Consider the following 16,430-nt stretch of genomic DNA (forward strand, 5'->3'; position numbering starts at 1 on the left):
ACCCTGACATGAGAGCATGGGAGCAGAGGAGCAACAGCCATGTCCATCCACTCTATAATACCGAAATTGAATGTTAAGTAACTTTGTTGGGACGTAGTAATAACATTGTTGACATCTTAATTAAAATTATGCTTTTGTTGGCAGTTACTAAAGTGACAAACCTATAATATCCAAATAATATCTATGCTAATGCAGGTGAATCAATGACATTTGAAATTAAAAAACTTGGATACTCTGTGTAGCAATACTAGTTGAACTGCAAGTGGCAGATCTAGATAATTGAACACCAACAACGCCACCTTAGGACTTGCACCTAAAGAATCTATCTTTTTACTTTAATTTCTCTGAGAGGGGTTTCCCAAAAACCACCCATACACAGGTAATGTCAAGTTGCAAGGGAAGATCCGTTTATTCAGTCCAAGAAACAGGCAGAGTCAAAACCAGGAGATCAAAATCAGGCAAACAAATCCGTCAAGGGATCGGCAGGTATCTGAAGTCCAAGAAGGCAAAACAGGGTCAGAACAAGATGGCAAAAGTGTAGATATTGGAGAGCTTGGCAAAATACAACACAAGACAATCTGGCAGGGAGCGAGTGAAAATGACTGGAATATATACTGAGGAACTGATGAGCCAATGGACTGCAGGTGAGGAGGTGGGCGGGGAAAACCAGGTGAGGGAAATGAGATGATTGCAAGGCAGGGAAGAAAGGCAGGCCCTGAAATGACAGGAAAAATAAAAGACAAACTAAGAGTTAGTGTAACTATGTTACAGGTAAATACACAAATGAATACAGACACGATGTAGAGTCATTTAACATTTTTTATTTCTCACAATAAAAATAATGTCTTTTTTAAGTTAGGTTTCTCTTTAAAAAACAGTTATATAGTTCTTATTTCCACAAAATACAATATTAAGCCTTACCAATGACTCAGAGGTTAAGTTAAGAAACAAGTTAACACACTAGCTGTTGTGAGGTCACTGCTCAAATAATCAAACAAAATAAAAAGATAGAAACCAAACAAAATTTCTATATACAAAAGAACTGCAAACTCAAATCACAACAAAAGAAAAACCAAAGAAAACATGCAACATGCATAAGTTCTGCAGGTCCTTCAGTATGCTGTACTAACCCCCACCCCCACTAATGAGTCATGGTCTGATTGAGGTCAGTCTTGAACTACAGTACACTACATAAAAAGAGCGTTTAATGACGAAGGCAGGGCGGTTATAGGTGTAAGTGAGCGTGGCACAAAGAAAGAAAAGAGACTAGAGGCAAGCTATGGAGGTAAGAGGCAAGGCAGGGCAAACAGCAGCCTAACGCCAGGGAAGCTTTAAAGGACACACAGCCAGCTGTTACAATTCATAGACACTAGCAGACAAACTATCACTATGCTTGCAGCACTTTAGCTGTAGCCTGCACACATCAATAATCTACCCGTTAGCAGCGGCGGCTAACCAGTGTTCCAGGTTAACTGGGGATCATGGCTTCTGATGATGTCTTTATTCTAGATGTTGCTGGTCGATTGCAGTGTCGGTCGCAGATTCGTCATTTTCCCCAGAGCACCTGTGTGTGAAGTGCGGTGATACACTGAAGCTCTAGTTGAAATGAACATCAAACAAAACCCCATTACGATTTAATACATGTCTGTCCGTGTCAACATCACATTAAACAACAAAATAAATCATAAGTGGAAAAAAATAAATATAGTCCAAAAATCTTGGATGGGATTCGAAATGACGAGCTGAAGCAGTTTAAGCTTCTGGCCTGATGACGATCTCATTACACCACGGAGCCGCTGGAGTGTTCGGTGTGCTTCTCTTCAATCAAGCGCTTTTTACTCTGTCAGGTGTATCACACCAGATGTGGTTTGAGGAAACGCCCATGTCATCTGGTGGTAGTTCGAACACAGATTAAACGCTGCATATTTATACACACGTGTGGCCAGCTCCACGCAAAGTGCCTTTGTGTGACGCTGGTGATCATTACAATGCGCACACACCAAACATGAAAACATGCCTCACATGAACAACAAGGTGGAAGCTCGCGCGGTGTTTGTGTGAGTAAAGTTGATGATCGTGCTTTTGTTGGATGTGTTTAGCTTCATGTGTCCTCCGACTCTCGCTGCTGGTTAAAGTCAGCAGACGTGATCTTAAAAGATGTGCTCGATGTTCTCTAAGATGAGGTTCAGTCCTCGGAGAATGAAAACAACCCAAACGCTCATCAGAAAACACGTGTTTGTTTTTCGTAGTGTTGTGAACATGACACGTGTGACGAGGCAAATTTGGAAAACGAACTAAACGTCTTCATTGTCGAACAACGTGTTGTGTATTTCTTCTCTTCTGTTAGATGACTACGTGCTTTGTTGGAGCTGTGTCACTCGAAGGAGTAAATAAAGTACCCTGTGTAACTATGACAACTCTGGCAAATTATAATAAAAATAATAATAATAATTATTATTATTATAACTTTTTTGTATTTTGTAGTTTCACAAACAATGTGGTGTAGCAGGCAATTGAGGACGTTTCAAGAAACATCATTCAAAATAAAAATGCCGTTTTGTGTCAGGATCATCTTCAGACAAAACCACTTAGTTGTGGGGCTAAATATAAATATGAGTAAAATCCCACCATGGGAGTAGATACGCTGTGCTCCACATAAGAATGTCTCACGAAAAGGTGGTGACGCTACCCACTATGCCACTGATCTGACTGAGGAGCATTATCACCTTTACGTTCTGATGACTGTGGAGTCTACGAACCACTCACCATGTGTTATTGTTTCAGTAATACGCCCAGGTTAACTTGTGACATTCACCGTACACTCGGCATTATCGTTCATACGTCACACATTTGGACCCTGCTGCACCCGTGTGTTTAACAGAGTACAACATCATGAAAAATTGCTATACACAAGCAAAAGCCACCAACATTGTGCCTGTTTACTATTAGTGTGCGTTTCGTGTGCTCGTTGATACCTTGGTTGGTGTGAAGCAAGAATACAAATACAAGTAGTGAGAGGCCTGTAACCGACACAACACAAATGCACACCTGCGCACGCATCTTCACTAACAGGATTGCAGACAGGATTGTGTTTGCCAATCACTTACTTGTCGTTGTATTCAAACCATTCACACCTGGTGGTGGCAAAACCTATATCCTTGTTCTGCTTACTTAATTTGTAGTGAGTAAGGAGATTGAAAGCGAGAAAGAGATAGATAATTAATAGTAGTATTTAGAGCAGGGAAATATTATAGACCTAGGATAGACCAGTAATTAGTCAGGGACACTTTATATAGATATAGATATTTAGATATAATTAAAATGGACCCTAAACTGGTCAGAGAAATAAAAGACTTCCTGAGGCATAATGCCTGTTAGGTTTAACCTCTAAACAAAGGTATGTCATAAAGCGGACTGGAGATGTGAAAATTACACCTTTAAGGGTAAGTAGAAGGCGTTCCACACAATAAGGCAATAATGTTGAGTTACTAATATCATCATGGTTCTCAGATGGGCAGCTTAATTACACATGCCGTAGACGGAAGCAGGGTGACTACCAGGCAAAAGTAGTTACCTCCCCAGACGAGGCAAATGGCATTTTTGTGGCCTTCCATGCAAGTGAGCATGGAGGCCATTGTGGGATGGAAAAAACAGTGGATGCCATTTCCTTGCAGTACTACTGGCCTGGGATGGAAAAGGACATACGAAAATGGGTGAGCTTGATCTAAATTTTTTAGCAATCTCTGTGCATGGTAGTTTAAGTTAAACACACTCTTTCATATTCAATTTGTTTATCTTCTCATTTACTGATTTCTGAAATTTGTTTAGGTATTGGAGTTTCCGTAGTGCCAAGCCAAACAGAATGTCCTCAAAATAAAGAAGGCTTACGTCCCAATTGAGGTGACTGCACTGAAATAACTCCCTAACCCAGAATAAGAGTTCATTTCCATAACATGCTTTCTTTCCTCAGGTAACGGAGCCACTTGAGCTGGCGGGGATGGATCTAGTAGGAAAATTGACGCCAACCACACTTGAGCACCAGTACATTTGTGTGATAATTGATTATTTCACCAAATGGACTGAGGCCTATCCTCTCAAGACAAAGTGTGCTGTTGAGGTCACCGAGTGCATCCTCAACTTCTTCTATAAGTTTGGTGCTCCAAAAAGGCTTCTCACAGACCAAGGAAGAGAATTTGTTGATGAGGTAAGAATTCCTAATGCCATCTGCATCTTAAATTATATGGTGTCTATATGAATGTTTCCACCTTCAATTACCTATTCAAAGGTATTGTAAATGTCTATTTCTGTCTTCATTAACACTGCAATGTTAAGGTCACAGTGTTGGGTGTATGATCTTGCAGGACCTTGACTAAATTGGTGGGGGACAAACCTAACACTTGGGATGGGCACCTCCAAGCAACACTGTTTGCGCTTAGAACCAAAAAGCACCTCACCACCAGATACTCCCCGTATTACCTCATGTTTGGCTGTGAGGACAGGTACCCGACTGAGGTTCCAGAAGAGTATGTGGTATGTAGTAAAGTACACATGTGTATTGGGGTAAAAATGGAAATTATGATTCTTAACTTAATGGTTGCTGAACTCAACATTCTGAAGTGTTTCTTGACACAGGTGACCAATGAGGGGGTGGAGGCCCTCATTGGCCAGGAAACTCAATCTCCGGGAACACAGAACCTCCCAGTGCACTACACCATGGCTCAAGCCAACGTGGTGAAGATGAGGGAGAAGATCAAGAGAAAGAGAGAGGAGATGGGCCAAGATGATGGATTCGAAGTTGGAGACAAGGTTTTGAGGTCAAATAAACGTCAGGAGCAAAGGAAGGGGGGGGAAATGGAGACCTCCATGCTCGGCCCCTTCACTATAATACAATTACAGGGGAAAAGTGCTGACCTGGTAACAGAGAAAAGCAAAATGATTCACAAGGTCAACATCGACCAACTAAATCGATAAATTGAGCCCACACCACGTATCCCGCACAAATGGGTTACTGACTTACCATCAGCCATCTACGTCTCACCCTCATCTCCTGCTGTCTCACCCTCACCTCCTGCCGTCTCACCCTCACCTCCGGCTGTCTCACCCTCACCTCCTGCCGTCTCACCATCATCTCCAGCCGTCTCACCAGTGTTTGTCCCTGCTAAACTTGGCACAAAAGTCCATTAAGACACTTTGGAAGCAGGTAATAGCAAATAATGAGTACAATTATTTTGCTAATGTTTATTGCAAGTAATCTGTCAACTTTTTTCTGCATAGTAGTAGAGACAATCTGGGCTGGGCAAGCACCAGAGGTGTTGTGGAGCAAAATTGGTCCATATCGTCTATTCACAGACAACCTCCGGGAACACCTTTCTCCAGGGACACTGGAAAGTGAGGTAAGCAAGAAAGGTTTCAGCATTTTATTTTGCATTCACATGTGGGTAAAAATTTGATTTCATTACAGATCATAAACGCCTACCCTACACTTTGTCTGAGGCAATTCAGTGGGGGAGGCAAAGGCCAGGGGTTTTTAGTTAATTCTTTCCAGATGACTGATATTTGAGGAAGGTAAGTGATAAATGTGATTACACTGAAAATTCGGGAGGATTGTTTTATTCCTTCACTTGTAGGCCTATATGTTTGTTTTCTTCCCCTACGTTTATTTATTATGCATCTCAATATTAGAGCAGATTGCTCATGTGAAAAAATGTTTTCTGTGTACTATATTGCATAAATGCAGGTGGATCCCCTGGACTATGACGTTATGGTTGGAGCTGTCTGCGAGAACCATCACTGGACACTAACAGTAAGGGGCTGTGGCTACAAACACAATATACAGCTCCTGTTCCTTATTTGCCTTCTTTAATTTGTCCAGGTGATGTATCCAAAGGAGAGGCGCTCTGTTTATGTGGATCCTTTTGGGGCACAGAAAGAGGCATTACAAAAATGCAATGCAGTGCAGTGACCAGGTAGAGGGGGGCAATGGAAGTTTTATTCATTTTTATTATGCTACACAGGGCTTTCATGATGCAGCGAGGCCTCAACTGCTCCCGCTGGTCTTGTGAGACTATTACACACGCTCATCAAGAGGATGCCACATCATGTGGTGTTGTGTGTAAAGTAAGTGAATGTGCTTTGAATCAATCATTTCAAAAATAAATGGTTGGACCGTTTCTGCATTTGTGTTTTCTACTTGTTTCTTGTTCCAGTGAGCAGACATGATTTTAAAAGGGGACGAGTTGGATGTCATTTTTAATAAGCCTACTATCCTGTATCAAAGAATGCAGATAGGTCAACGGCTGATCCAAGGAACAGGTTGGTGTTTTATTTGTTTTTATTAGTTATTGTAAAACAAGAGCTATTTATTTGAGAAAATAACATAACTATGTGTAATGAACAGATGATTTATCTATATATATCTATATGTCGAGTATGTGGTGTGTATGACACAGATGTGTAATGGGTAAGGCAGATTTTAAGCACTTTCAGTTGATGCATGTCTTACTTATGGTACTGCCATACATTTTTTTTCTCTACTTCCAGATTGCTTGTACACTGTGTGAGAGCTGGTTTCATTTAAGCTGTGTTGGGCAACCACCAGTGGATGGTGACTTTTATTGCCCCCTGTGCATCTAATAAATTATGTATGTACTGCAACTCCCTCTTGGCTGGTCTACCTGCTAGTGCTGTCCAACTACTGCAGCTCATCCAGAATGCAGCAGCTGGACTGGTCTTTAATTTACCTAAATTCACTCACACCACTCTGCTCTTCATATTACATTGAATTAACATGTAGCTGGCTATATACCACATACGGAAGCCCTAAAGGGTCATACATACATACATTTTATTCCACCCATTTTCCTGTGATAACGAGATAATTTTCGTTATCATGGGAAAACGGAGGAAAATTATCTCGCTATCACGGGAAAACGGGTGGAATAAAATGTATGTATGTATGACCCTTTAGGGCTTCCGTAACCACATGCTTTTCAGGTAGCTTGATTGATTTATATAAATGGCTTTTCCTTGTGTATAGCAATTTTTCATGATGTTGTACTGTGTTAAACACACGGGTGCAGCAGGGTCCAAATGTGTGACGTATGAACAATAATACCGAGTGTACAGTGAGTGTTAACCTGGGCGTATTCACTGAAACAATAACACATGGTGAGTGGTTCGCAGACTCCAGTCATCAGAACATAAATGTGATAATGCTCCTCAGTCAGATCAGTGGCATAGTATTGTTTTAAGGTCTTGACCTTTAAATGTAAAGTGCCTTGAGATAATGTAAATTATGAATTGGCGCTATATAAATAAAATTGAATTGAATTGAAAAATAGTGGGTAGCGTCACCACCTTTACGTGAGATGTTTTTATGTGGAGCACAGCGTATCTACTCCCATGGTGGGATTTTACTCACATTTATATTCAGCCCCACAACTAAGTGGTTTTGTCTGAAGATGATCCTGACACAAAACAGCATTTTTATTTTGAATGATGTTTCCTGAAACATCCTCAATTGCCTGCTACACCACATTGTTCGTGAAACTACAAAATACAAATAAGTTATAATAATTATTATTTTTATTATAATTTGCCGGAGTTGTCATAGTTACACAGGGTACTTTATTTACTCCTTTGCGTGACACAGCTCCAACAAAGCACGTAGTCATCTGACAGAAGAGAAGAAATACACAACACGTTGTTCGACAATGAAGACGTTTAGTTAATTTTCCAAATTTGCCTTGTCACACATGTGTCATGTTCAACACACTAGACACAGTTCAGACAGATCATCTGTGGATCACACACAGATAAACAACACTCGCAATGCAGAAACTACGAAAAACAAACACACATTTTCTGATGTGTTTGGGTTGTTTTCATTCCCCAAGGACTGAACCTCATCATAGAGAACACATGAAGTTAAACACATCCAACAAAAGCACGATCATCAACTTTACTCACACAAACACCGTGCGAGCTTCCACCTTGTTCATGTGAGGCATGTTTTCATGTGACAGGTGTTTGGTGTGTGCGCATTGTAATTGATCACCAGCTTCACACAAAGGCACTTTGCGTGGAGCTGGCCACACGTGTGTATTCTTCATAACTCCATGTGTCTCCTATGTACAATGGTCATCAGTTTGTGAAGCCTGTTAATAAATATGCAGCGTTTATTCTGTGTTCAGACTATCACCAGATGACATGGGCGTTTCCTCAAACCACATTTGGTGTGATACACCTGACAGAGTAAAAAGCACTTGATTCAGCGGCTCCGTGGTGTAATGAGATCGTCATCAGGCCAGAAGCTTAAACTGCTTCAGCTCGTCATTTTGAATCCCGTCCAAGATTTTTGGACTATATTTATTTTTTTACCCATATGATTTATTTTGTTGTTTAATGTGATGTTGACACGGACAGACATGTATTAAATCGTAATGGGGTTTTGTTTGATGTTTATTTCATCGAGAGCTTCAGTGTATCACCGCACTTCACACACAGGTGCTCTGGGGAAAATGACGAATCTGCGACCGACACTGCAACCTGCAATCGGTGACCCACCAATAAACTACAGACAGAAATAACTGATACTAAGACCAAGGTCTAAAAATAGCTGCAGCCATACTCCTAGAACCCAATACCTGTGTTGGGACCTGGTATCTGTGAACCATAGGTGGGCCTACATGTGTAGTCAAAAGCCTGGCCGCATGTCTCCTTTGCTCTGGAGACAAAGGAGAGCTTCCAGTACTCAGTCTCCCAGGGTGCTTCATCTTCACACATAGGTGGTAAAACTGCTCCTGGAGACAACTCTCAACCACTATTGGTCACTGTGTGCCCCATGACCCATGAGGTCAGAAGGCCAATATAAGCTGAGTTTCCCCTCTCCTGGCTTTTCTCTCTTCTGCCTCTTCCCCTGCTGACTGCTCCTGGAGGAGTAGGTTCTGGCCCTGCTCTCCCAGCCAGGGAGACTTCCTCCCTACACAAGCTCCTCAACTTCAAGCAGGCCTGCCTGGAGCAGACTGCTAAAACCTTCCAAAGGCAGTGACACGAGAGCCTGCCTAAGAACTTCAGCACAACTGGCCACAACACAAGGTCTGACCAGCAGATGCACAACAGGAGCCACAAACCAACAAGACCACTTCACTGGACTTCAAACTGCACATCCAAAAAGGACCTTTCCCTCTTTTTCATGGACGGGTAACACAACTGGGCTTTATTATTACGCTAGGCCAAGCAAAGGACTGTTTAATCCTATTTCAATTTAATGTGATGTTTGTAAGTTTGACTTGTGTTGTTGTGATATTTGGTAATTTGTTATTTGAAAGTTAATGTTAGTTCTGTTATGCTGATCACTTTCTTTGCATGTCTGGCAGACTGGGTTATAGTTTTGCTCAACAACGCCACCTAGGGGAATTTGACCCCTAGAAAATGAATGAAGTAATAAAATAAGGTCACACACATCCAATTATCCACAGAGGGCAGAGAGCGTTCTATATAAAAATATATTTTTATTACAATTAAAATGTATATTGCACAATACACAAATAAACAATAAATGTTAACTTCCGGGGAAAATAAGGAAGAAGGACAGGACTGGGGCTTACCACCGCGGCAGGGGAGCAAAGAGGTAAGAGGGATCACAACTTAGACACCTGTGACACTGCACACCACCTAAAAAGAGGATCGTGATGAACACCACCACCAGGGAATCTGGGCTGCCGCTGGGGGCCCACAGCACCTGTCCAACACAAAAGGAAAAGTTAAAATAATACCATAAGTGCTCAAAAATTATGCCTAATAGAAATAATCAATGATTACTAATTAACACATTAATTGCATGCACACAGTCCAAATCAATAACAAAATAAACACTCAATCAAGAAAACAGATAACACACAACTCAGATACAAAAAAGGAAAATACCAAACAAAATAAATCCTACAACTGATAGAAATGAACAAAACCAAATAAAACAATTTAATATAATGGTGATTAAAACGAGTGGTGTCGAAGCTGTCCTGGTGATGCGCCACCGGCCGTCCGAAACGAGGGGGAGGCCGTGAGTATGGCGGCCAGCCAGAACCAACACAGGACGGAGCAACCGGATCCCGTCAGAATAACCCCGAGCCAAAACAGCAGGACTGATTCCAGGGGGCGGTGGCACGAGACACGCCACACCCCTGCCTGCATCCCTTTTCGGTGCGCCGATGGGCAAGAGTGTTCCGCCCACGACACGGAGACGCTGCGGACAGAAAGCGCACCAGCGACAGTCGGCAGAGGACCCAGCGACAGACAAAACCAAACAGGCAGATAACGCCAGCCTACCTGCGGACACGAACTACAACCCCAACAGAGCTCCAAGCGGGACCGCCCATCCGCCGATATAGTCAGCCACTTGTCGTGCTGCAAGAGTTGGAAGTCGGTGTCACCACTGTGCACATTGCGCTGGTCATGGATAAAGAGGAAGTGCGCTACCGTACCTGTATGTATGGGGGATGTGCGCTTGAGCTTACCACGCCGCAGCCACCACCCGAGGGATCAAAGGGTGGAAAGGAAAGAGCGTGGTGTGGCCGCTCACCCGGTTATAAGCGGTCGACTGGCGCCGCCCAGCAATTAACCTAGCGCCACACCGTGGCCGGGAGGAAGAAAGCCTCCGGCTACACATGCATCTAACTACTTTCTTTAACCTGGCACCAACACCTCACACACTCATCTCCACAAACTTAACACATACATGTGATCTCAGCCACATGGTCTCACCACTCCAGGGGGCCTTTTGTCTTCATAGTGGCCAGTCTCCATTTTGAATCTCACTCACTCACACACACACACACACACGCACACATACTTGCAAACAAATCTGTATATAGTAAGTACATTTTTGTTAGTTTGTGTGTTTATACTTTTATTATTCCCATAATAAATGTTTTTCTTTAAAACATGTCTTCATTAATGTTGCATAAGTGTGAATTTTGCCAACCTCTACACTGTCAAGAACTCCATATCCTTCAACTTTGCTAGCTATTGATGTGGTAATTTTGGTTATAGTTATTTATTTAATTATTAATCAGAGTTCCAAATTTGTAGTCAGTAATTTCATTAAACTTATTCAATAAATTGACTATTCCCTAATTCCCTTCCTTTGAAGGGTGGTGCCCCGATTTATCTTTTATCAGTTTACTTATTATTTAATATTTAATATTTCTCTGATAGCCACATTTATTGAATGCCCAAAAGCACACATTTAATGGTGCCCCACGCGAAGAAAAGTACATAATCATACCCCGCGCGATGGAAAGTACATAATCACAACACCTGAGAGGCAGTAGCCCTGTTTGCCTTACCCCTTACAGGCCCTGGAAGGCGGTGGAGGTTCGAGTGTTGGCCTGCAGTGGTGAGGACTTCCTGAGAGCAGCTGAGCCACTACTGGGGGCCCCCTCTGGCACAGGGGAAGAGGCCTCTCTTGCCACCGGAGGTAGAACTACATGCTCTCTGGGTGGGGAGCTTGGTTGCACTGAAATGGGTGAATGCTGGGCTGGTCCCCTCAGAACCACCCACAGTCCTTCTCCTTCTTCACTAACCTGAGACACACTTTCTGAGGAATCCTGTGGCTCCTCTTCAGGACATTCAGGAGGCAGGGCCAAGGCCGGCTTTAACATCGTCCAGTGCACATTCCGCACCCGGGTCAAATTATGCACTGGAGTAATGGAATAGACCACTTGATAGGTTATTGAGCTCCATACATCCTGGATCTAACAGCGCCCTCTAATGCCATGGTCCTGCAGGTAGGGTCATTGACACAGTCCAAGGCCAGGTGAAGCCGACGTTGATGCTCTGCCACCCAGTCACGCACCTTCCCTGTTGACAGCTAAGGGAGATGACCCAGCAGGAAATCAACAGGTAAGTGAGGTTCTTGCCCGAACATGAGGAAATGTGGGGACTCACCCGTTGACTGATGAGGGGTGGTTTTGTAATTAAACACCCACTGGGGAAGATGGTTGGGCCAGTGGCGCTTCTGGTCAAATGGAAGGGTGCTCAGAAGGTTATGCAGCGTCCTATTAAATCTCTCACAAATTCCCATTGCCCTGGGGATGGTAAGGGGTGGTCCGGGTCTTCTGCATCCTATAGAGTTCACAGAGTTGTTGAACCAAGGCGCTTTCAAAGCTTCTTCCCTGGTCAGAGTGGAGGCGCGCTGGGACACCATAGTGATAGAACCACTCTCTCACCAATACCTCAGCCACTGTAGAAGCCTTCTGGTCTCAGGTTGGCACAGCTTGGGTGTACTTTGAAAACACATCTGTCATCACCATGACAAGTTCCCGCCCATCCTGGGCTGGTTCCAACAGAGTGAAGTCAATGGCGAGGACCTGGTTGGGCTCTGCGGCTAATAGATGACCCACTGGAGCCCGGGCCTGGGGCTTTGTGCAATTTGCCAGGATACAGCTCTCACACTGTTGACACTAGTCCCTGATGCACCTGTTCCTGACACTGCACATGACTCGCTGCTTTACGGTAAGCATATTCTGTCACTTTCGGTTATCGGTGTTACTGCCACGGTGCTCTCTGCTGCTAACGTAAAAAGATTTTCGTATATTTATCAAATCAGCGATTATCTGCATATATCTCTAGACTATCTTTAGACTTGTTAAGTTTGCTCACTCACAGGTCTCTTAACTTTAGCAACACTTTAAATCTGATAGTTTTACCAGTTTCTGTTAGTTACTCTAGCTAGCCTAGCTATAGCAATGGCTTCTCTCTGCTCTCCTGCTCTCTCCTCTCCTGCCCACTGTGCCACATGTTTAGCTACTCCTCGTCCTCCTTTAGCGATAATGGTACTTGTAATAAATGTAGTTTATTTGTTGCCTTGGTGGCGAGGCTCAGTGATTTAGAGGCACGGTACAGCACCACCCAACAGTCAGTAGCTGCTATAGTTAGCAAGTCACCTGTAGCCGGTGCGGTACCACCAAGCAGCTTCAGCTAGCCGTCCCCCGGCAACCCCCGAGCAGCCGGGAGGCTGGGTGACTGTTTGAAAGAGGCATAGCCCCAAACTGAAGCCCAACCAACCACTCCACGTTTCTAACAGATTTTCCCCGCTCAGCGACACACCCACTGAGAGGCCAACTCTGGTCATAGGCAGCTCCATTTTACGAAACGTGGAGTTAGCGACATCGGGGGCCATAGTTAAATGCATCACGGGGGCCAGAACGGGCGACATCAAGTCTAATTTGAAACTGCTGGCTAAGGATAAACGTAGATATAGTAAGATTGTTATTCACGTCGGCGGTGATGACACCCGGTTACGCCAGTCGGAGGTCACTAAAATTAATGTTTCATCGGTGTTTGCATATGCAAAAACGATGTCGGACTCCCTAGTTTTCTCTGGACCCCTGCCCAATGTGACCACTGATGACATGTATAGCCACATGTTGTCATTTCACCGCTGGCTGTCGAGGTGGTTTCCAGCAAAAGATGTGGGCTTCATAGATAACTGGACATCTTTCTGGGGAAAACCTGGTCTGATTAGGAGAGATGGCATCCATCCACTTTGGATGGAGCAGCTCTCATATCTAGAAATATGGCCAAGTTTTTTAGTCGACCTGTATATGTACAGGTCCGCATTAGCGGCCGATGACGCGGCTGCAGGTGCTGGTAAGGAGACTGCCACACACCTGCCACGATCACCATGCCTGCTGAAATAAACTGACTGAGGGACACAATAGAAATGCAATATATACACCTTAAACAACCATCCAGTTACATTCGCATTATTTCATGTATGAGTTGCAAGCAGTGGTCTGGAGACAACCCTGCCAGGATGCTTTATTAGAGGAGCAGTTAAGTAACACTGCTGCTATACGCGGGTTCGATCATGTGCATCGTGCATCCTCAGAGAGGAGGGATGCGACATGAAATTATGTGAAAATACGGGATTATCGTGCAAAAAAGATCGCTAGCATCACAGCACAGAAACAGTACTGTTGAAAGTCACTAATGACCTTTTTAAGATGATGGACTTGTCTCTGTACTTGACACCATAGATCATAAGATCCTGTTACAGAGACTGGAACATGTAGGGATTAAAGGAACGGCACTAGACTGGTTTAAATCACATTTATCAGATAAATTTCAATTTGTTAATGTCAACAATGACCCCTCCATGCACATGCAAGTTAGTCATGGAGTTCCACAAGGTTCTGTCCTTGGGCCGATACTTTTCACCTTATATATGCTCCCCTTAGGCAACATCATCAGAAAGCACCACATACACTTCCATTGTTATGCATTTCTATGAAGCCTGATGAATCTAATCACTAAGTTCAACTTCAGGGATGTCTCAAGAACATCAAGGCCTGGATGACCCAAAACTTCTTACTTCTAAATTCAGACAAAACTGAGGTCCTTGTAATTGGCCCTTAACATCTTAGAGATCACTGAACAGAAAGTTACCTTGGATGGGGTCAGTCTGTCCTCCAGCTCCACTGTGAGGAACCTTGGAGTTATGTTCGACCAGGACATGTAATTTGACCAACACATAAAACAAGTCTCTAGGACAGCTTTCTTCCAACTGTGCAATATTGTGAAAATTATTATTATTATTATACTATCCTGTTACAGAAGGATGCTGAGAAACCCGTCCACGCGTTTGTTACCTCTAGACTCGAGTACTGTAACTCTTTATTATCAGGATGTCCCAGGAAGACTGTAAATAGTCTCCAGTTGGCCCAAAATGCTGAGTGCTGACAGGAACTAGAAGGAGAGATCATATTACTCATGTCTTAGCTTCTCTACATTGGCTCCCTGTAAAATTCAGAATAGATTTCAAAATCCTGCTCCTCATATTTAAAGCCCTTAACACTCAAGCCCCTTCATATATCAACGACCTAAAACACAGGCTCTCTTGTGGTTCCAAGAGTCTGTAAGAGTAGAACAGGAGGTAGAGCATTCAGCTACCAGGCTCCTCTCCTGTGGAACCAGCTCCCACTCTGGGTTCAGGAAGCAGACACCATCTCTTCATTTAAAGTTAAACTTAAAATGTTCCTTTTTGATAAAGCTTATAGTTAGTTCTGGATCAGGTGAGTCCTGAACCATCCCTTACTCTGTGCTGCTATAGGTCTAGACTGCTGGGGGAACTCCCATCATGCACTGAGCACTTCTTCCCTTCTCTCTGCCCCTATCCTATTTATCCTATTTTTGTAATGGAAGATAGATTTTACAGATTTTGACACACCTCCCCCCTTTCTCTCTGATACTCATGCAGTCAGCTATCACCAAAATGACAGTAGACAGTTTGGTGGTGCACACTCTCTGTTATGTCCGTAGCCATCCCTTGTCCATGTTAGTGTGTATTGTGTCTCTCTGTGTCTCCATCTCTGTGTCGGGGGAAGCCTGGCAGATGATCCTCCTCTTTCCTGGCTGGTGGTGAAGACTAGGATCCGGATTGCAGCGGCATCAACCCCAAGCCTCCAATCATCATTAATCATTTAAGGCTGGCAGTTAAATACTGTCCAGCTGGTCAGTTTTTGTGGCTGTAATTTGTGTATGAACACCTTAGCTGGGTATTGATACTACGCCTGTGTTTTGAGATACAACTGTTGAGAATTGTATGTTGAGACAAGAAGCGGGTTGTTATTTTTGTTTATCTTTTGATCTGAACCAGTTGTCTTGTTATTGAAGATTTATTTTGGTTTGTATAAAATTGTTTTTGCATCTGTTGTTAAGAGTCCACTTTTGGTTATATTTGTTTCTTTGATTTGAAATAGCACTCATCTCTTTGTTTTTCTATTAGTTCACTACCTGTGTTGTGAATACAATCCTGAAACCAAGTATTATAACAAAATAAACAACTTGTTTAAACAAAGTCATCTGGTTTTATGTTACCATCTTATCCCTAGTGAGGCGGGTCATAACACTCTCCTTAAATGGAAGGATAGGGGATGTTTAAAACAATTTCTGGTTGGTTAAGTCAATCCCTGCCATTAACACACAGTACATCTCAATCTCTCCCTGTTTCCTGATGTGCCAAGGTCCATATGTTTTTACTGACTATTAATTGCAAATGTTTCCACAACAGTGTGGCTTCAGAGTCAATGCTTAAAGTGTGTCAAACTAAAGAGGGAACACCATGTGATTAAGTGAAACGTTTCATCCAAGAGTCTTCTTTAGTTCAACAGGACTTGTTAGTAAAGAACAGATTCATGTCTCGTGGCCCTGTTTTATTTAACATGTTCTCGCAGGTGGGTGATTGGTGGATGAGTCAAGCATACGTGTGGATATGGATGTCATCAGAGTCGATCTGTGCATCGCCAGTACACATTTAAAACCATCCCTTGACAAAAATCATGTAATTTGGCATCAGCTTTGAAGGAGTTCAGGTTTTTTAGTTGTAAAATCTTCAATATTCAAATCTTATAATTGTGTTATTAGTA

General features: G+C 43.0%; 1 long non-coding RNA gene and 1 pseudogene across 10 annotated transcripts; one reads left to right on the plus strand and one right to left on the minus strand.

The window, feature by feature from the left end:
- Nucleotides 1-385: 385 nt before the first annotated feature.
- On the minus strand, nucleotides 386-10,622 carry LOC109630693 (uncharacterized). Of its 10 annotated transcripts, none has more exons than XR_011243152.1 (7): nucleotides 10,485-10,622; nucleotides 10,330-10,407; nucleotides 9,609-10,246; nucleotides 5,018-5,381; nucleotides 1,457-1,564; nucleotides 616-715; nucleotides 386-490 (listed from the first exon to the last, which is right to left on the minus strand). It is a non-coding gene; the product is annotated as an uncharacterized lncRNA (long non-coding RNA). The 10 variants fall into 10 exon arrangements; XR_011243151.1 differs by having other exon boundaries at nucleotides 1,436-1,564; XR_011243148.1 differs by having other exon boundaries at nucleotides 386-715; nucleotides 1,436-1,564; nucleotides 5,018-5,158.
- Nucleotides 10,623-12,395: 1,773 nt separating this feature from the next.
- LOC138410555 (uncharacterized) lies at nucleotides 12,396-16,375 on the plus strand (annotated as a pseudogene).
- The last annotated feature ends 55 nt before the right edge of the window (nucleotides 16,376-16,430 follow it).

Source organism: Paralichthys olivaceus, chromosome 6 (genome assembly GCF_024713975.1).
Source record: "Paralichthys olivaceus isolate ysfri-2021 chromosome 6, ASM2471397v2, whole genome shotgun sequence".
In the NCBI taxonomy this organism is placed as follows: Eukaryota; Metazoa; Chordata; class Actinopteri; order Pleuronectiformes; family Paralichthyidae; genus Paralichthys; species Paralichthys olivaceus.